Source organism: Macaca nemestrina, chromosome 17 (assembly GCF_043159975.1).
Source record: "Macaca nemestrina isolate mMacNem1 chromosome 17, mMacNem.hap1, whole genome shotgun sequence".
Lineage (NCBI taxonomy): Eukaryota > Metazoa > Chordata > Mammalia > Primates > Cercopithecidae > Macaca > Macaca nemestrina.
Window position 1 is genome coordinate 56,258,276 of NC_092141.1, and position 21,438 is coordinate 56,279,713.

The 21,438-nt window shown below is 38.6% G+C and overlaps 1 long non-coding RNA gene across 2 annotated transcripts in view; it reads right to left on the reverse strand.

The window, feature by feature from the left end:
- Positions 1-21,438, reverse strand: part of LOC139359612 (uncharacterized) — a 125,028-nt gene that overhangs the window by 70,662 nt on the left and 32,928 nt on the right. The window contains exons 2-4 of one of the 2 annotated variants that reach the window (XR_011615753.1): positions 20,428-20,544; positions 14,732-14,949; positions 13,114-13,530 (exon numbers count right to left, since the gene is read on the reverse strand). This is a non-coding gene — a long non-coding RNA (uncharacterized lncRNA). Of the gene's footprint in view, positions 1-13,113; positions 13,531-14,731; positions 14,950-20,427; positions 20,545-21,438 lie in introns of those variants that run through there. The other variant, XR_011615754.1, reaches the window with a different exon arrangement.

Here is a 21,438-nt window from a genome sequence, read left to right on the forward strand (position 1 = left end):
GATCCAATAATGAAATGCTAATGTTCACCCACAGATACTACTTTCTGAAGGATTCATCTAGAAGTAGATGGGGACCTGTTCTCTGAGTGAGGATGTGTTCTCTTACCCGGGCGAAACATATAGTTTTGAACGTGTCTATATGATATCAGTGGCCGACATACAGAGCTGACTAAGACAAAATGTCTGCACAGGAAGAGTAAATAATTCATCACAATTCAACATGAGAAGTGTACAGACTGTGGTAGTCTTTAGGGCTGTTTACATATTTCATACAAAGCTGTTCACCATTTAGTCACCTTGTAGGGCTTGAATTTTTTCATTTCCTTTGAAGTTAGCAGAGGTCATTTGAGTTACTTCATTTAAAAAAATGTGAATGAAAATGATTTTGGTCACTTCCGGGTAGAGGCTCTAAGAAAGAGATCATGATCCACCATTCCCCTTTCTTCCTGCCACAGTGACTGTGTAGGCACAGTTCCTGTTGTAGCCTCCATCACCTGGGATCCTGAGTGGCTAATGAGGAGCAGAGCCCCCTTGCCAACCTCCACTGGCTATGTCATGTCAGCAGAGTTCACAGGTATTGTTTCAGAGCTGCCACAAAAGTAGAAATGGTGTCATGAGATATTAGAACACAATGGCCAAACTAAAGATTTCAAAAAAGAGTCCTGGAGTTTGAGAGCTCGGAGCTGAGCCTGAACAAGTTAGTAGGAGTAAGGTGAATGGAAAGTTCTTATAGTATAAAACCAGCTGTACAGAAAAGAGAGAGAATGATGTGTTAGGAAAACTGTGCAGCATGGTTCATCACGACTGGAGATCAATAAAGTGTCCATAAGCAATATTGGAAAAGTATGTAACAATCAATTCAGAGTGGACCTTTTTGACAGGCTTATTTATAGTTATTTACTTTTGTAGAGATGATTTAAGTTTTTATTAAGTGCTTGAAGCATACAAAAACATCTAAAGCATAATATGATAAATACTATGTAACTGACAAACAGCTTAAAAATAAATTGAAAATATACTTAAAGCTCCCGGTATGTAAAATTATTAATTCACCTTCTTTTCATCACCACAGGTAATCATTATCCCAAATATTACTCTATGAGCAATGTAATCCTAAACAATATATATTATTATTTTATTTACTTGTAGATGATATATATCATACTGTACTGTATTATTTTTGAAATCATTCTACTTTTAAAATTAGTCTGTATTCTGAATAAGCATAAGATGCTCATTTAAAATGCTGTATAAAAATGTGGTATATATCCACTCTGGAATACTATTCAGCCTTACAAAAGATGGAAACCCTGTCACTTGCAACTACATGGATGAACCTTGAAGATATTATGCTAAGTGACAAATACTACATGATCTTATTTATATGTGGAATCTAAAAACATCAAGTCATTGACACAGAGTGTGGAATAGTGATTACCAGAGGATGGGGAGGTGGAAGGGATTGGGGTGAAGTTGGTCTAAGCATACAAAATTTCACTTAGCCAGGCAGAAATAAGTTCAAGAGATGTATTGTACAACGTAGTGACTATAGTTAAAAACAATGTATTGTACACTTGAAAACTGCTACCAGAGTAGATTTTAAGTGTATGCACCACAAATGTATGAGATAATGCATATTAATTAGCTTGCTATAGACATTCTGCAATGTATACATATTTTAAAACAACATGTACACCATAAATATATATAATTTTCATTTGTCACTAAGAAATAAAAATGAAATACTGTATAGTACTCCATTATTTGAATACAATAATTTTTCTCTTTATTGTCCCAGAATATGGCATTTAGATCATACACTATTACAAACTCTGGTACACCAAACATTTTGTAAGTATCTCCTACACACATGCAAGAGATTATCTAGAATGTATACCTGCACGTGAAATCACTGACTCTAAGGGTATGCAAATCTTGAATTTAACTAGATACTACTAAATGAAGAGAAGAATTTAGACTTATCCCAGAAGCCAAAGGAAACTCTTGATATTTAAGCAAGGCCATCAACATGATCAGATTTTGTTTTAGAAATTTGTAGCAGAATATGCAGACTTAATTAGGCTTGAGCAAAAATTTATGAAGATGTGAACTAAGGCAAGGTTCAAAGCAGTAGAAAAAAATAGGAAAATCGCAAGACATTAGGTAGCTAAATGAGGAAGAGAGAAATAGTACATTCGGTTTTTATTAGCAGGCCCGTACTCTGTTCCTGCTCCTGTTTCTGAGTTTCTTCATGCACTTAGGTAAATTATTATTTATCTTTCTTCACATATTTTTTTTAGTTAAAGGCAGAGAGCTATTTTGTTTGGCCAACCCACTGCACGTAAGACATCTTTTTAGGGTATTTGTGAAAGCATATTATAATGTTGGAGTTACTCTTTTAAAGTCAGATCCTCTCCCTCTCCCTCTCCCTCTCCCTCTCCCTCTCCCTCTCCCTCTCCCTCTCCCTCTCCTTCTTCTTCTTCTTCTTCCTATTTTTAGTGAGACAGGGTCTAATTCTGTCACCCAGGCTGGAATACAGCAGCACAATCTTGGCTCACTGCAACCTCCACATCCCCAGGCTTAAGTGGTCCTCCCACCTCAGCCTCCCAAGTAGCTGGAATTACAGGTACACACCACCGCACCTGGCTATTTTTTTTTTGGCGGGGGGGATTTTTAATAGAGACAGGGGTTCACCATGTTGCCCAGGCTGGTCTCCAGTTTCTAAGCTCAACAGACTCACCTGCTCTGGGATTACAGGCATGAGCCCTAAACTTAAATCTATGTGTGACTTCTCCTTCCTCTGTTTCTTTTTCTATTTAACAGAGATAATAATAATATTCACGTCATTGGATTGTCATTAATATTAATATAATATTTAGAGAACATATAGAAGTTACTGACAAGGATTAGCTATTGTTATTATTTTAATTCCTGAATCAAACCTGAAAGTAGATGATAGCATCCCCTAGTAAGAATACTGAGATCTAGAAAATTTGATTAAACTACCCAGAAGTTCAACTAGAAATCAGGAGATTTAGGATTTGAAAATGATGTTGTTTCCACTAAGGCACATTCCCCATAGCTTCTTCCCTATTTATCAGGTCCCTATTCCATTTTTTTTTCCCCCCACAGGAATCAAGTAGATTGATTACAATTTTTCTTTAAGTTTAATGGATTGCTCTTATTTTCCTCTTCGCTCCACCATTGCTCTATAGTTTGATTAATTAATTATTCCTCCAAATATAATTTATACTTTTTTCACTTTTGAGAAGGCAATTTAGATTTTATAGCTTTTATATGAAGTTCTTAGGATAAAGTCTGACTTGCGTGGATTTCCAAACTTTAACCCTTACCTCCTGCCAGATGAAGGAAAAACAATGTTATTGTTTACCATTGCGTAAATGGGAGAGTTAGAGGGCATAGAAGTTGTGCACTAATACAAACTTATACTCTGTAACAATCAATTTGAATATGAAAATATAGAATGTGCTTAGTTAGCAAAAGATTTACAAAGAAAAACATACATGTTTTTGGTTATGCTAACAAGATAGTAAAGTTAATCGTGCCAGTGACTCAGAAAAATGGGTAGAAATAAGGATTAATTGAACACTTTTACTGATGAGCAAAAAAGCCCAAAATATATACCCATATATTTATGATTTTTTTTTTCTGTCTAATGTACGTTAGGGGATCTCCAGTAATTTTATTTGCAACTGTTTACTTTAAAAATTTAAAAATTTGTGGTAAAACACATGGTAGGTTACTTCATGTGGGTGCAGCTTTCAAGTTAAAGGATGTCTTTATGTTAGCTAATATTGGCGGCAATACTGGGCAATATCTGGAGACATTTTGATTGTCACAATTATAAGAGATTGCTACTGGCATCCAGTGGGTAGAGACCAAAGATGCTGCTAAACATCGTAGAATAGACATGAAACTCCTCCCAGCAAAGAATTACCATGCCAATGTTTCAATGATGTGGAGATTAAGCAAACCTGTCCTGTATTTATGGCAGGTCGAAGTTTCATATCACCCTAACTTTTGATCACAAAGCTGTTTATCGTGGAATTATCTTGAATTTTTGGCCTTTCAATGTCAGCCTGATCCCAAAGCAGAACACATTAACAGGACAATTTTAGGATGCCAGGTGTTAAAATCATACTGTTTAAAAATAGCAATAATAAACAGGGGTACTGCTACTCAGTTACAATCAGAACATTGATAAATACTCATTGCTCATAATGTCCCATTGGCATTAAAGCATGATATGATAAATGATCACATAGTTAATTACTTCGCTACAGCTTCAACATTTAAATATATAGTTTTGGAAGCAATTAATCCAAAGTGGATTCGTGTTTAGGCAGGCTTGTGATAAATAAAATGTCAACAATGGCATAGAAATCTAGCTGCTCTCAGCATAGGTAGTTTATCCTACACATGAATATACTGTGCTCTTTACATTTCTCATTTTTGTCATTGTCACCAACATTATAAAGAACAATGAGAATTGTTTAGACAAAAAATAAATCTACCTTGTTTTCCCTAACCCACCTAACTGAAATTGATTTCTCTTGTATTTCCAAAGTAATGTTTTTATGACTCCATATCAAAGAGGCTAATACCTGGATCATGATATGTCTACATCATACGTATCATGAAGTATCATTTATTCCTCACCATTTCTCACTGCATTATTGCATTTGATCTGTCCTCCCTCCAACACATTGTCCACATCATCAGTTATCATAAATACAAACTCAGAGCTCTCAGCATGTTAGTCACATATGTTAAAACTACAAATTTCATCCCCTTGTCAATAGAATAAATGTTTAGTGAGGCACACAAAATTATTTTCTTTTGGGTAACAAACTAACTATCCAGCTTTATCCCTAAATAGTTTCCTTCCCTCTCCTTTACCTTTTAAATTGATTTAAGAGTTTTCATTTTTGGACAAATCAGCCTATTATTTTTTCATATACATACTATTTTCTCTCGATGGCTTTTTTGCATTCGCTCTCTAAGTAATTTACTTTTCAAGGCCCAGCTCAAATAACATCTTCTTTGGGTATCCTGCCTCTACTTCACACTGTGGCTACATCCTGTTCCCTTTTGTTTCATAAGTTCATAGCCATTTTGTTACTTGTCGTTAGTCTTCTTCATTTTTCTCTGTTTCTGTAGTCTATGGTTTTCTATGTTTGGGGATCAGTTAATAAATACTTCTAAGTCATTTATTTCATCTTTTTCCATGATTAACTTTCATCAAAGCATCTACCATTTGGGAAAAAACAATGTCACACTATTTGTTGTTGTGACATTCCTGTGGTCAATAAAAGATAAAGGATTCAAGTAACACAGGACAGTTTATACTCCTACTGGTCCCCGGCTCACCAACTGGGTACTATAGGATAGAAATAATATCCAATCATAAAGTCACAATTTTAATTTGTGGAGGAGACAGTCACATTTTTTCTTCTCAGTATATGTTGTACAATAATGTTGATGAATTAACATTGCATTTGATGAATTTTCAGCTAATTGTAAGGGGTATTATAAAAACAATTTTGAATGGAAGGTGGTTATTATTACTTCAAAAGTGTTTCAGAAAGCATTAACATTAAGTGCATATTGATAGAAAGGGCATATGCATTTTAGTCACTTAATATATTTCTAATACCAAGTAGAAGTGGCATAAAATAAGCTATCAATATTGAATAAATGCTCTAGCAACATAAATTATAAATTTTAAGTGACTGGCATAAAATATGCATAAAACATGGTGCTTATTAGTAGTCTTACACAGTTTCTTTTCTAAGAAACCATTAATACTGTGATGACCTTAGGTATACAGTAATAAGCTTTAGAGAGAGCCATCCATTAAGCCATTCTAAATTTAACTAACATAGAGTAAATTCCATAATTAGAGATGTTCCTGCACACACAAACTTGGCCTGAAGAAAAATTTAGGTGAAAAAATATTCTGTGAAATAGAGGGGAACCTCAACGTAATGTAGGAAAACCCTTTAGTTTCTTATGCTCTGTCTCCTGATTTATCACTATCATTTGCTCAATATCTAAAGTTAATGAAATAATCTATACAACAAACCCCCAAGTCACAGGTTTACCTACATAACAAATCTGCACAGGTAGCCCTGAACTTAAAATTAAAGTTAAAATAAAATAACTAAACTTTTCTCCTTTTTCTTTTCCTTTTTTTCCTATTCTGGTCTATACAAAATGATTTTTTTCACTGATGTCACAGAGGAAATTCTCTGAGAATTACAGTTAACCAGACATAAGTTTAGAATTCCAGCTCCCCCAAATCTTGCTAGGGGTGTGATCCCAGTAAATTACAAAACCTTATTAAAACCGAGTATCCCTAGCTATAAAATGGGAATATAACAGAAACTGCACCATGGGATTTCCATAAGCATGGAATGTGCCTAGAATTCCCTTATGACAGTCATGGTTCAATAAACAAATGAGTGTTATTGTCTTGCTTTCTCTTCCTTCTTGTTTTTTGAAGTTTAGACTCAAGGCAAGTAGTATTTTCAAACTAAGCACAATTTTATGGTTGATGTTTTCTCTGTTATAACAAGTTGAGATGAATTTATAATTCTAGTATTTTATTTATATGTAAGATGCAGATTGTTTAAGCAATATTACTTAATAACTACTCTGTAGAGTAGTTATTAACTACTCTAGCACTGTCTAATATATTAGCTACTAGGCACAGGTGGTAACTGAGCATACAAAATGCAGGTAGTCTAAATTGAGACGTGCTGTGAGTGCACAAGACGCATCAGATTTTAAAGACTTATGAAAAATATAAAATATCTCATTTCTTAATTACATGATAAAATGATTTGTATATATTGAGTTAAATAAAATATATTATTAAAATTAATTTAGTCAGCATCACTTACCTGTTTAAGTCATGCTTTCTAGAAAACAAAAACTGCATATGTGTCTTGTATTACATTTCTTTTGGGCTGCTTTAGGAAACTGTGATGTAACAATACTCTCTGAAAGATAGATTAGAAGATATAACGCCATTATACCTTTGGTTGGAAGGGATCTAAAAGCTCATCCACTCCAACGACCCATTTTTTAGTAACAGGAAGTTAAATATAAAGACTTAATTAGATTTAGATTCATTGTTTTCCTTTGGCCTGAGTACATAGTCTGTGTATCCTCATAGTAACTTATGTCAGGAGATGTGTAATGTTTACTGTTTCACTTGGCTTAATGTAAAAATGAGCAAAGGGTTCAGGTTTGGGCTGCCTGATTTTTTCATTGAAAATGCCCTAACATCTCTACGTTTACTAATGTTTACCTTCTGGCTCAATCAGAATCCAGCCAAAAAACTGAGCCACTCTATCTATTGTGGTAGTAAAGGATTTATTAGGATGTGACCTGTATAAATGAGGGAGGAACCAGAAAGGCAAAATCTGGAGGGATGGTGGCAGGACTAAAACAACAGCCAGTAACTAGTCACCTGGAAATGCTATGGCAAGGATACCACAGAAGTCAAGAGTGGCTAGACGATGAGGTTAAATAAAAAGAGGGCTTAGGGAAAGGTCACAGAGTATCTGAGAACCCAATGCCTTTGTGTCCGGAATTGGTTCCTTCCGGTGGGTTTTTGGTCTCACTGACTTCAAGAATGAGGCTGCTGACCCTCGCAGTGAGTGTTACAGTTCTTACAGATGATGTGCCTGGAGTTTGTTTCTTCAGACGTTCAGATGTGTCCAGTGTTTCTTCCTTCTGGTGGGTTCGTGCTCTTGCTGACTTCAGGAGTGAAGCCACAGACCTTCCCAGTGAGTGTTACAGCTCATAAAGGTAGTACAGACCCAAAGAGTGAGGAGCAGCAAGATTTATTGTGAAGAGCGAAAGAATAAAGCTTCCACAGCATGGAAGAGGACCCAAGCAGGTTGCCACTGCTGGCTCCAGTAGCCAGCTTTTATTCCCTTAACTGGCCCCACCCACATCCTGCTGACTGGTCCATTTTACAGAGCACTGATTGGTCCGTTTTACAGAGTGCCAATTGGTCTGTTTTTACAGAGTGCTGATTGGTGTGTTTACAAAACTTTAGCTAGACACAGAGTGCTGATTGGTGCATTTACAATCCTTTACCTAGACAGAAAAGTTCTCCAAGTCCCCACCTGACCCAGGAAGTCCAGATGGCTTCACCTCTCAATCCCCCCTCCAAACAGGACACCCCAACTGCTGTCGGGAACTGGCCGATGACCACTCCAGCTACTTCCTGCTGGTTAGGGGCGAAGAAGGGGTCCTGCAGTTGTAGTGTCCTCCAGAGGGGAACTCCTTAGGCCAGTGAAAGGGCCAGTGGGTTGGTCCAGGGGTCCTCTGTAGAAGTTGTTTGTTTAGCTCATTTGAGGTTTCATTTGTAAGACCATCTGTAGCTTGACAGCCTCATTTCTAGAGGAAACAAATTTGACAAGGAGGTTAAAAATACAGGGCCTGAAGGCCAGTAATAGCAAGATGTCTGCCACAGGACCTAGAAAGGGGAGAAGCCATGTTGCCCAACTCCAGAGGTTGGTATAAGAGTTTGAAAGGCATTGTCTGATTTCAGAAGACTTCTCCTATAAATGCTGGGTGGCATCTCATACTATCCCTGATTGGTTAGTGTAAAAACAACACTCTTCCCCTAAGAAGCTGCAGAGTCCTCCTTTCTCAGCAGTGAGGAGGTCTAGGCCTCGGTGGTTTTGGAGAGTCACTGCTGCCAAAGAGTCTATTTGGGATTGTAGTTACTATCCTTACTGGATAGATTTTGTTATTTCTTGCAAACTGTCTGAGAAATCCTTTGAGAGTGTGTGGTAGTAGGATAATGAAGTACATAAACTGGTTATTCCAGTTCCTGTAGTAGTGGCCATTTCTAACCCTATAAGCAGGGGTATTAGTTGTATGACTCTGTGCTGATGGACTTGAGCTTTGAGGGGCACTGATAGGGTCTGATTTCCATAAGATTAGAAGTTAGGATAATATAGGTTACACTGTTAACTTTTAGCAAACTTTACTTTTGTTGAAAACCTTGTCAGTTTGGGATTTCAATTATTCTTTGCTATTAGTAAGACCTCGTTTAGTCCATATTAACTTAAAATTGGTATAGATGGCTCCTTCCTGATTCTGTAGGTACTTTAAGGTTTGGCTGAGTGCAAACAGCTTGCATGTTTGAGCAGACCAATTATTAGGCAATTTTCCTAACTCTGCTTCTTTAAGAGTTTCCTTATCACTTACTGAACACCCATTGTGTCTTTTCCCTTAATCACCCAGCGGGAACCATCTATCATCCTGTCCTAAAGGGAGTTCCTCTTATATCTGGTCGGTCCTTCAGATTTAGATCCCCTCTTAGGAAACCTGCTGGGTTAAGGATTTTTGATAGGAAGGCTACGGGTTGTCAGTGGCCTCAGTGCTTTTGGGCTATGCCCTTGTTTACACTGACAACAAGGTGGTATTGAAGTGTTATAGGGTTACAGAGAAGACCTTCAATTATCAATTATAGGTTTTAAATTTACCCTGGCTGTTAAAGGAATAGGGTATACTACTTTTTCTTTACTACTTCTCTCGCTTTCTCTCTCTTTGACTCCTTTGTCTCTTCCTCTCTTTCCTTCTCTCTTTGACTTTTTGTCTCGTCCACTCAGTCTCTTTCTTTGACTTTCTGCCTCTCTCTCTCTTCCTCTCTGTCTCCTTCTCTTTGACTTCCTGTCTCTCTCTCTGTCTGTCTCTTTTTGACTTTCTGTCTGTCTCTTCCTCTCTTTCCTTCTGTCTTTGACTTCCTCTCTTTCTCTCTGCTGGTCTTTCCCTGCCTCTGCCAGCCACTTATGCTGCTGTTCTCCCCTCTCCTTCCCCTTTTTGATGGCTTCAGCAGTATAAGGCTTCTACCTCCTTGGGTTTTTGCACTGAGTGCAATAACTCCATTATTTCCTTGTGGTATTTAATGGGGATTTCCCCAGAGGTTAGGAACTCCCTTTCTTTCCATGGAAATGAAGGATTAGATAAGCATACTTGCTATCTGTATATATGTTTATTCTTTTTCCCTTTCCCAGTTCTAAGGCTCAGGTAAATGCCACTAGTTCTGCTAACTGGGCGCTGGTCCCTGGGGGAAGAGGCTTACTTTTAAGTACAGTTACATCACTAACTATGGCATAACCTGCCCTTCATATCCCATTCTCCACAAATGAACTTCCATCAGTATATAGGTTAAGGTCAGGATTAGCTAAGCAGACTTCTAAGAGATCATCTCAGGTGGCGTAAGTCTAGACTATAATTTGTTGGCCGTCATGCTCCATTGGTTCCCCATCCTCTGGGAGAAAAGTGGCAGGGTTGAGGGCCATGCACGTACGTATTTGAAGCACTGTTCCCACAAGGAGTAGCGCCTGGTATCTAAATAGGTGGTTATCTGATAGCCATAAACTTCCTCTGGCACCTGGTAAGCCATTTACATCATGAGTAGTCCAGACAGTGAGATCCTTTCCTCGTATTATTTTGATAACCTCTGACACTAACATGGCCACCGCCGCAACTACTCTTAAACAGTGAGGCCAGCCTTTTGCTACTCCATCAATTTCCTTACTTAGGTATGCCACTGGTTGTGGGGTTGTCTCACGAGTCTGAGTAAGGACTCCAAGAGCTATCCCTGCTCTCTCTGTGATGTATAAAGAGAAGTTTTGTCCTGTAGGAAGGCTTAAAGCTGGAGCTTGTACTAGGCCCTGCTTTAAGGTTTTGAAGGCTGTTTCTGCCCCTGGTTCCCATTCTTCTAGATGAGTATTTGCTCTCTGAGTCTCCTTGATTAGAGTACATAGGGGCCTGGCTATCTTGCTGTATCTGGGGATCCATAGTTGGCAAAAGCCGGTGATTCCAAGGAACCCCCGCAACTATTTTAATGTCTTAGGGTGAGGATAAGCCAGTATAGGCTGTATTTGTTTCTTGCTGAAGGCCCTGGTCCCTATGACTAAGATTAAGCCTAGGTATTTAACCTGCTGTAAGCAAAGCTGGGCCTTTGACCTAGACACCTTGTACCCTTGATTAGTTAGAAAGTTCAAGAGATCTAGAGTAGCCTGCTGGCTGAGGCGTCCAAACTGGTAGCCAAAAGTAAATCACCCACATACTGAAGGAACAGAGTGCCTGGACTTGAGAAGTGGCCTAGATCTTGGGCCAGTGCCTGACCAAACAGATGAGGGCTATCCCTAAACCCTTGGGGCAAGACGGTCCACATAAGTTGGGACATGCGGTCTGTGGGATCCTCAAAAGCAAAGAGAAACAGAGTCAGAGTGCAGTAAAATACAGAAGAAGGCATCCTTGAGGTCCAGAACAGTGAACCATTCTGCTTCCTCTGGTATTTGAGAGAGCAGGGTATAGGGGTTGGGTACAACTGGATATAGAGGAATTACTGTCTCATTGATGAGTCTAAGATCTTGCACTAGTCTCCACTGACCATTCGTTTTTTGTACTCCTAGAATTGGGTTGTTGCAGGGACTGCTGCATTTCCTTACTAAGCCTTGAGCTTTTAAATGTTTAATAATATCCATAATCCTTTATGAATGTCAGGCCTTAAGGGATATTGCCTTTGATAAGGAAAAGTGGTAGGGTGTTTTAGTCTGATTTGGACTGGGTGGGCATTTTTGCCCTTCCAAATTGTCCTTCCAATGCCCAGACTTCAGGGCTGATTCCCTCCTCAAGTAGGGGACAAGAAATGGGTAACTTGTTCCCCATATTCACGTAGATAATAGCTCCAGCTTTGGCTAATATGTCCCTCCCTAATAAGGGTGTGGGTCTTTCAGGCATGACAAGAAGCGCATGTGAAAAGAGCAAAGTCTCCCAATTACAACTGAGGAGGTGGGAGAAATACCTGGTTACAGGCTGCCCCAGATGCCTCGGATGTTAATGGACCTTGAGGACAGTTGTCCAGGACAAGAGATTAACAGTAAGAAGGCCGTGTCAGTGTGCAGGAGGAAGTCAATTTCCTGGCCCTCAACGATTAAACGTACCTGGGGCTCAGTGAGGGTGATGACATGAGCTGGCGCTTGTCCCGGGCACCCTCAGTCCTGTTGTTGGATCATCTGGTTGGGGGCTTCTGGCCCAGAGAACCTTTGTCCTCTGGGGCAGCGTGCCTTCCACATTGCCTTGGCATAGTGGACATGGGTGAGGGGGCAGCTTGTTTCTTGTTGGACAATCTTTTTAAAAGTGTCCTTGTAAGCCACACTGATAACAAACCCTACCGGGTGATTGGCCTGCTCCATTTCTGTCCTCTGGACCACCGATGTTTGTCTGTCTGAGGGCCTTGACTAAGGTTGCAGCCTTTCTCTGGTCTCGCTTTTCCCATTGGGCCTGTTCTTCTTGGTCCCTTATAGAACACCGAAGTTTCTAGGTTTAAAAATGCCTCCAGATTTTGTTCAGGGCCAAAGGCTTGCTTTTGAAGCCTTCTCCTGATATCTGCGGCTGATTGGGTAATAAACTTATCTATTAGAATCAATTCACCCTCTAGCGAGTCGGGTGACAGGGGAATGTATTTTCTTAAGGCCTCCCATAACAGCTCAAGGAAGGCAGAAGGATTTTCTTCCTTTACCTGAGTTATGGTGGACATCATTGAATAATTCATGGGCTTTTTCCTAATTCTCTTTAGTCCTTCTAGAACACAGGTCAACAGATGTTTACAACTCCAGTCCCCATGATCTGAGTTGAGGTCCCAGTGGGGATCCATACTGGGGATGGCTTGCTGGCCGGTAGGGAATTTGTTCCTTTCTTTGGCTGTCATTCTATCATTTACTTGACTAAGATACCAGCTATCTCCAAACTCTTGGTCTGCAGCTAAAGCTGCATTCTTTTCATTAAAGGCCAGGGTTTGATCTACCAATAGCATGACATCTCTCCAAGTGAGATTGAAGGTTTGCCCTAGACCCTGTAGGACATCTATGTACCTATTGGGATCATCTGAAAACTTCCCCAGGTCTGCCTTGATCTGCTTTTAATCAGAGAGGGAGAAGGGGACATGTACCTGGGTTGGGCCAAATTCTCCTCCCCCTACAGCTTGAAGGGGACATAACCGATAGCCCAGGGTTTTTTTTTGTTTGTTTTTTGGTTTTTTTTGGTCTTTTGGAGATTTCTTTGCTTATTTCCTTCTGGGCAGGGGAGATTAGAGGAGGTTTATCATTAATAGGAAGGGGAGCCATAGGGGAGCTAGGTTTGGGGGTAAGCTGAAAGGTCCTCCTGTGGGATGTAAATTACAAGCTTTGCATAGTTGTGCATTCTCCTTCAATGAAAAGAAAGCTTGGACATAAGGTATTTCACTCCATTTGCCTTCCCTCTTACAGAAAAGGTCAAGGGGCAGAATAGTATTGTAATTTATACTTCCCTCAGGTGACCATTTTTCCCCATCAGAGAGAGAATATTGGGGCCAGGCCATAGTGCAGAAAAAATGAGCCACCTATTTTTCGGGGTATGCAGGTCAAATTGGTCCCAGTGGCTTAGGATGCATTTCAAGGGTGAGACTGTTGATGCCTGAGTGTTTCCCAGCTGAAAGACAAAACCACCCATGGTTTTGATTTGTTTTGTTTCTCCCCCTGCCCAAGAACCCGCAACGATACCTGGACCCTACTGATCGGAATAGTTACACTCACTGACACAGCAGTAGAAACACTCCATGCCCAAGAACCCGCAATGGTCCCTGGACCCTATTGATCAGAATAGTTGCGCTCACTGGCACAGCAGCAGAAAAACCCCCTGCCCAAGAACCTGCAACGGTCCTTGGACCCTGTTGATCAGAATAGTTGTGCTCACTGACACAGCAGCAGAAACACTAGTTTTCCCCCAGACCACAAGGAGGACCGAGAAAGGTCAGATTTAGTGGCCCTTACCAACACATTCTCAAAAACCTGTTAGAGTCCTAAGTGTTCTCCTGTTAGTATTGGGACTTTACCCCTGTCCTATAAAGATGTTATGCCCCAAAAATGAAGTGGAGGCCATACCCTGAGGGAGGGAAGGGATCTCCAGGGTTGGAAGAGTGACACCTTTTGTCTTCACTTATAGGAAGGATACAATTTCTGAGGCTCCCCATATCCTAGCTTCAGGAATAGTTTTTGTTATGCCTGCTTGTCTGAGGAGGAATCCTAAAATTCCAGATATTCCCCCTTTGACAGGGCTTTGGGCAAAAATTATGTCTTTCTGACTGGTGAGCCCGGGTGCCTAAAGAAGGTAACAAAGTCCTGAAGTTTATACTAGAAATCATTCTTAGAAGAGAAACTAAAAAGTACCAGAGACAGGGAGTGGTTTTTAGAAGCAGGACTAGCCTCGGAGAAGAGAGGCAAGAGAAAGTTTGTCTGACAAGCATTAGGACCCAGGAGGCAAGGGTCAGGATAGATAGGATAGATGGGCGAGTCTCATTTGGGCGACATGACTTTGAGAGGTCCGCTCATGGCCGCAGGGTCAACCAACTTGTTGTAGGGATCCCAGAGCTGAATGGCGTTCCTGTCGACCCTCGGCTCAGCCCAGAAGTACAGGAAAAGTGGAAGCTGGTTCCAGGCAAACTAATGCTCCCAACTCTGAAGAGTCAGTTGTTGTTAGAGAGCCCTTTCCCAGAAAGCCTGACATCCATGTCTTTAGTCTGGTGGCCACGCTTGTTACTTTTAACTGGTCGACAGGTGCCGAGTATTTAGCCCCTGAATTTTAAGGAAAAATATGACAGAACAGCAAGTGAAAGGGGTCCGATAGTACTCACCGCTTAGCGATAGTCAATTGTCCCTTCGTGGTCACCAAAATGTGTCTGGATTGGTTCCTTCCCGTGGGTTCTTGGTCTCACTGACTTCAAGAATGAAGGTGTGGGCCCTCACGGTGACTGTTATGGTTCTTAAAGATGGTGTGTCCCGGAGTTTGTTCCTTCAGATGTTCAGATGTGTCCAGAGTGTCTTCCTTCTGGTGGGTTTGTGGTCTTGCTGACTTCAGGAGTGAAGCCGCAGACCTTCACAGTGAGTATTACAGCTCATAAAAGTAGTGCAGACCCAAAGAGTGAGCAGCAGCAAGATTTATTGTGAAGAGCGAAAGAACAAACCTTCCACAGCATGGAAGGGGACCCGAATGGATTGCTGCTGCTGGCTTGGGTGGCCAGTTTTATTCCCTTATTTGGCCCCGTCCACATCCTGCTGATTGGTCCATTTTACAGAGTACTGATTGGCCCACTTTACAGAGTGTGGATTGGTTCATTTTACAGAGTGCTGATTGTTCGGTTTTTACAGAGTGCTGATTGGTGCTTTTACAAACGTTTAGCTAGACACAGAGCACTGATTGGCGCATTTACAATCCTTTAGCTAGAAAGAAAATTTCTCCAAGTCCCCACCCGACCCAGGAAGTCCAGCTGGCTTCACCTCTCACCTTTGGTGACTTTGGGGCCACTGTTGAGTGCCAGGTTAGCAATTAGAAAGATGAACTGAATACAAAACAGTGGAGAAGTAGGACATGCATGGTTTTCCAGCCACCATGCATCTGTCACTGTCTAACCACAGTACCCCTCTGAAATTAGTAGTTTTTGTGTCACTTTTCCTTTTTAATTTTGCGCAAATACTCAACTGTAGCGTGGTCCCGTACAAAGAAGGGAATTCTAGCAAGCAAAGTTTTTAACTGTAGCCATGTTGACATAACGCAACCTAGTGCATCATCTATTGATTGTATTTAGTTAAGGATTGTAAAATTGTGATCTTTTAATTCTGTAATTCTGTATTTCAATTTGGTATTCCCTTGTGGATTTATTACCTAAAATCCTCTGCTTTTAATAGACTAACTTTCTGCATTTGCTAGACCTATTGTGTTATCCAGAGATATTTGTCTAATTCCCATTAGCTATAAATTTTCAGGGTAATAAATGGTTGTCTTAACAACATTCAGTGGTGTCTGATGAGTGACGCTTTGTTCTTCTCTCTTGTTTTTATCTCCTCTGTTGCCTCCTTTTTCTCCTTGTCCAAGAATGAAAGCTCCCATTTGAGCTCCTGGCTATTTTTATATTTCCTTTTTAAATAAATTACAATCTTTTGAAAATAATATCTAGATTGTCCCATATTTGTCCGGTAATTCATCTTCGCTATTTTGTACTTCATCTGCAACTTGTGCTTTCTGCTAGCTGTTCTCAAGTTTGTCCTCTTGGATTACCACTCTGCTTGTGCTTTTTTTTTTCCCCCCATAGGGGTGACTGGTTGTTGGCTTATAATGCCATTCTTTTCTTACTTCCTTTACTTTGACCCTGCTATTACATAGTTGCTGGTATTGTGCAGAGCCCGTTGCTATTTTGGCCTATCTACCTTTTTCTGAGATTCCTGGTAAATTATTTTTTTATCAGATTTTGTTGAAAATATCATTCATGTTTATTTTTAAATATTTTACTTGTTCTGTTTGTTTTATAAGGAAATTTTATAAACGTCTACACTGCCATCATATTCTTTCTGTTGGAATTTCCACTACAATTTTTGAAGAACTTTAACTATAAGGAATTTCTTTATTAAATTTACCATAAATCTATGCCTTTGAAGCTTTTACTGAAGATGGTCAGCCTTGATTCTCTACTTCTGTACCCTTAATAAAATAATGTTTAATTCCTTTTGTTGAAGACACATCTTAAAAGTTCACCCCAAAGAATAACCATGTCCCTACTGAGTCTTTTCTTCAGTTTAGATATTCCCTCATTTCCTCTACACATCCTTTACATATTCAACAAAAGAGTTATGTACTAATCTGCATGTCTACATTTGGAGCTCTCCAAGAACAAGGCTGGAATGGAGAATTTATTTTTTATCAAAATGTGCAATTCTCACAGGAAAAAAAAAATATAGATGGGCCGATGTGTTTGCTCAGAAATTTCCAGTAGACAAACTTGGGGAAAAAAAGAGAGGGATGAGACACAGATGATGCACCAATATCTAGGGCTTAAGGGAGTTTCCTGAGAAGGAACTCATCTTTATATAAGGGTAAGATAGAGATGAGTATTTTACATTCATTCATTTGGTGAATGGGTAATGAGTCAGGCACTTGCCTAAACATTTTAGGCATTAATCTGAGCACCAACTAAGTTGATAAGAAAGGTGTTTCATCTAAACTTGATAAAGTTGTTCTTATGTTCTTGGGGGTTATTCTATGTTTTTTGTTTTTATTTATTTATTTTTTTGTGAGTACATATTCTATGTTTTGCAAAGGAGGATAACAAAAATGTAAAGAGGGAAATAATATTTTGGAAGACTAAAGATATATAATCAATGGTTAGAAATGCTTCTACTTTGAAGATTCTTGATCAGCCAAGAAATTGACAAGAAACTTCTCAGGAGCTGGCCAAAACAGATAAAGAAAAACTTTCAACAAAGGATTTATTAGAAATGGTAAAAATAGGAAAATTAATCACCATCAACATAATAATATTGGAAAGGGAAGTGTTGAGTGATTACCACAAGGATGGCAGAAAATTAGATCTGTGATCCAGCAAATTGACATGGCTATTAAGAAATATATAATATTGGGGGCCCCAATCACTTTACAGATTTGAAAAACACCTATGATTTTGTGAGTACAGTTCTGTCACCGATGACCATTTTTATTTTCAAGCTAGCATGTTGTTTCCTCTTCATTGTTCTCCCACTAGTCCCTATCTTTTCAAGTTAAGCATTAACTTATGCATATACTGATTTCAGTACTGTAGTTGTGACCAGATGAGTGTAGAGTTCTGTGGGATAAAAACATTGTTGCCAACAGCCTTACTGATGAACTGCTAAGTTTTGGAGGTAAGGTTTTTTTTGTTATTTTTCCCTTCTTTGTGTCACTTTCCCTGTAACACGATACCATCTATTCTTCCAGTTATGAGAAATAAAGGCAATTGTTCTACATGGATATTCAGATATTTACTATGGAACTCTATAAGTCTAATTTTATTTTATGTATGTATGTATGTATGTATGTATGTATGTGTATATGTATTGAGATGGAGTTTTGCTCTTGTATCCCAGGTTGGGGTGCAAATGGCACAATCTCGGCTCATGGCAACCTCTGCCTCCTGGGTTCAAGCAATTCTCTTGTCTCAGCCTTCTGTGTATCTGTAATTATAGGCACGTACCACCACTCCCAGATAATTTTTGCGTTTTCAGTAGAGACGGGGTTTCACCATGTTGGCCAGGCTGGTCTCGAACTCCTGACCTCAGGTAATCCACCTGACTCAGCCTCGCAAAGTGTTAGGATTATAGGCATGAGCCACTGTGCCTGGCCTATAACTCTAATTTTAAATAATGCATGGGAATCATCTTGGGAACTGATAAAATTAAGTATTTATGTATAAAAGTGACTACTATTCCTCCTTAAATTTTTAGTAATAATTCTTAGTAATGTGTTTATTCTATCAAGCTTTATTGGATTGAAATCCTAGTTACATAAGGTTGGATGATGCTGTTGCTATTGGTTTAAACCTCAGTAATGAACAGTAATTGATTAAAAATAATTCAAAAAGATTTTAATTAACCTCTGTTTTAAAAAGTAACCATAATTTAAACCTCTGAAGTTTAGAAAGATACATCAACATAGTTGTGTGTGTTTGTGTGTGTGTGTGTGTGTGTGTGTAGTGTGTGCATTTGTGTCTGAGTGGGTAACTTGTGAATTTACAACATTGGCACCAAAGATATATAAAAAGCAATCTTTCGTTTATGTGCTTAACATCTCATTTATACTGAGAAAAATCACATTTTATGTAAATTTAAGACTTCAGTATTAGTGGTCATCATTGACAATAATGGTAATCGTCAATATCAGCACTTTTAATTAGAATTTATGAACTATGGTTAACAAAAAGTTTTGCTTTTTTGAGTGTCAATATCCTGGACATTGAAGGTGTCTATTTCCTACTGCCTACTTAGGCATACCTATTAGGTATGGCAAAATCCCAAACAAGACTAAAGGTTTGGAAAATTTAAGGAGTTCAACATAATGAGATACAATTTAAAAATTAACAATAAATATGGAAAAACTATGTTAAATACAAATGGTTTCACAGGAGATGAATAATTCAGAAAAATATCTTTTGTAGTGTACTGTTTACTTCTTTTGTTCCTCCTTTAAATATTAAATAGATATTGATTACTGTGGAGATAAATATCAAACTCTATTAAATGAGTAGGTAAATATTGACTAATATGAAGTGGAGACCAATACTTGCTGAAGGGGACAATAATGATTGATATTCATTAGGAATAAGTTTAGTGTGTGGCCATATAATCTCAGCAAAATATCTCACCAAAATAACTGCAACATTTCTCCTTTAGTGCCTTTAAATGTTATAATGTATAAACCTTATTTTAATCAAAATCATTTTGGAACAAAAAATAGTTTTGGGCTAGATGCCAGTTGAGTGTTTCCTTTTTTCTTCTAGCTATAACAAATAAACAAATATTTAGATATTTTAGATACAAATTTTAATATGAAAGTTTTAATGATCTTAAACCAAGCAATTAGGGCATCTCATTTTCATAAAAAAAGTGATACAGGTCTATAATTTCTTACCCAAATTCCCTAGGAATAGGTGGTTTTGATAATTCATACTATTATAAATTTTTATAAAATAAATGTGGGTGCATATACCAAATATTAGGCAATGCCCCTACTGCAGTTAGAGTAGCACCCCATACTAAAATTATTTAGTATTTGTGCAGTAAGGAGCATGAATACTTACATTAAGCAAAATAAATTATAAAAAATAAAGTCTCATTTTAATATAGGTCATGTTTACTGAAAAATAAATTTTCATTAATGTATGCTACTAAACAAAAATTATACGAGGCTATAGTTTTAGAATGAGCTCCTAGGCCCAAACAGACCAGACCAAGCCAAAATGCAGTCACTCATGCTGAATGCCACACAGTCAAACTAAAAATGTAAGGAAGCAGATAGATCCACAAACAGAACAGTTTACCTGAAAACAGGAGATTCCAATCTACCTGAGTCAGTGTAATAAGAAGTCCCCTCTGCTTTACTCTTAAAAAAAGTAACATGAAGTAACTTGATATTAACCAGTCAGCTTCTTTTTCTATTGATTTGTTTCCTTATTCCTACCATAAGAAAACCCATTGTTCTGCTATCGTTCAGTGAGAGCTTTCATTCTATTTTGCAGAATCGAGAGTGCCAGATTCATGAATTGGGAATAAAATCCAATTATTTCTATAACTAAATTTGTTGTAATTTTGTTTCTTGACAGAAGACGGAAAAAAAGGAGCACATTGTTTTGGAGCGTTAAATTGTTTAGAACTGTTTTTAAGTTACTTCAGGCAGGGCACAGAGGCTCACACCTGTAATCCCAGCACTTTGGGAGGCCAAGGCAGGTGACTTCCTTGAGCCCAGGAGTCCCAGACAAGCCTGGGTAACACAGTGAAAACCTGTCTCTACAAAACATGGAGAAATTACCTGAGTGTGGTGGTGTGCACCTGTAGTCCCAGCTACTAGAAAACCTGAAGTGGGAGGATGGCTTGAGCCCAGGAGGTTGAGGCTGCAGTGAGCTGTGAGTGTGCCGCTGTCTCCTGCCTGGGAAACAGAGCAAGATCCAGTCTCAGACAAACAAAAAAAAAGTACAAAATGTTTGCATTATTAGCAGTCACATTTTTTTAAACATAGTATTCTGGAGAAGGATTTGTTTTTCTTCTCTAATTAAATGTATATTTTTATGACATCTTAATAAGAATTATCTCACCTACTTAATTATATCTAGTGATGAGTAATTCATTAGTCATTTCTAGGAAAACCTTCTAGTTATGTTGAAAGCAGAAAAGGAGGTTTGCATTGTACACACAGAGAAGGTATCCATGGGTGGTTCACATGACATCTTTTGAATATCCTTGGATTCATCAATCGCTTCCTGCTGCCCCTACCATCTAGATCCTTTCTACTCCAAGTGTGGTCTCAAGCTCAGCAACATTTGCAGCACCTGGGAACTTAACAGAAATGCAGAATCTCAGTTCCCATACCATCTCAAAAAAGCCAGAATCTGCATTTTTAAAAAAAATTCCAGGGATTTTAGGAACATTTCATATTGATTGAAAATGTTCCACCAGGTCATTGGGGAATCAGTCACATTTGCTTCCAAATAGTCTTTACAAATTCTTATCATCATTTTTGAAATAGCTATGTTAATTCACTCACTTTGCTTAACATTTGCATTTTAGGAAAACTTTCATTCAAATAATAAAATATTTCCTTAGGTATGATAAAGCCTTAAATTCTCAGCATTCACATAGACTTCTGGGTGGATTTTCTTCAATAAAGACTCATGCCTGGTAAGTGCACAGAGAGAGTGTGTCTAGATGGTCCATGACTTAGGTTTTAGGGTTATTACAGAGAATGAATACAAAGAAAGCCTTTATAAAGAAAGTCCATAGAAGGTGAAAAGATGGGTAGGTATTGTTCTTTGGTAGACAAAAT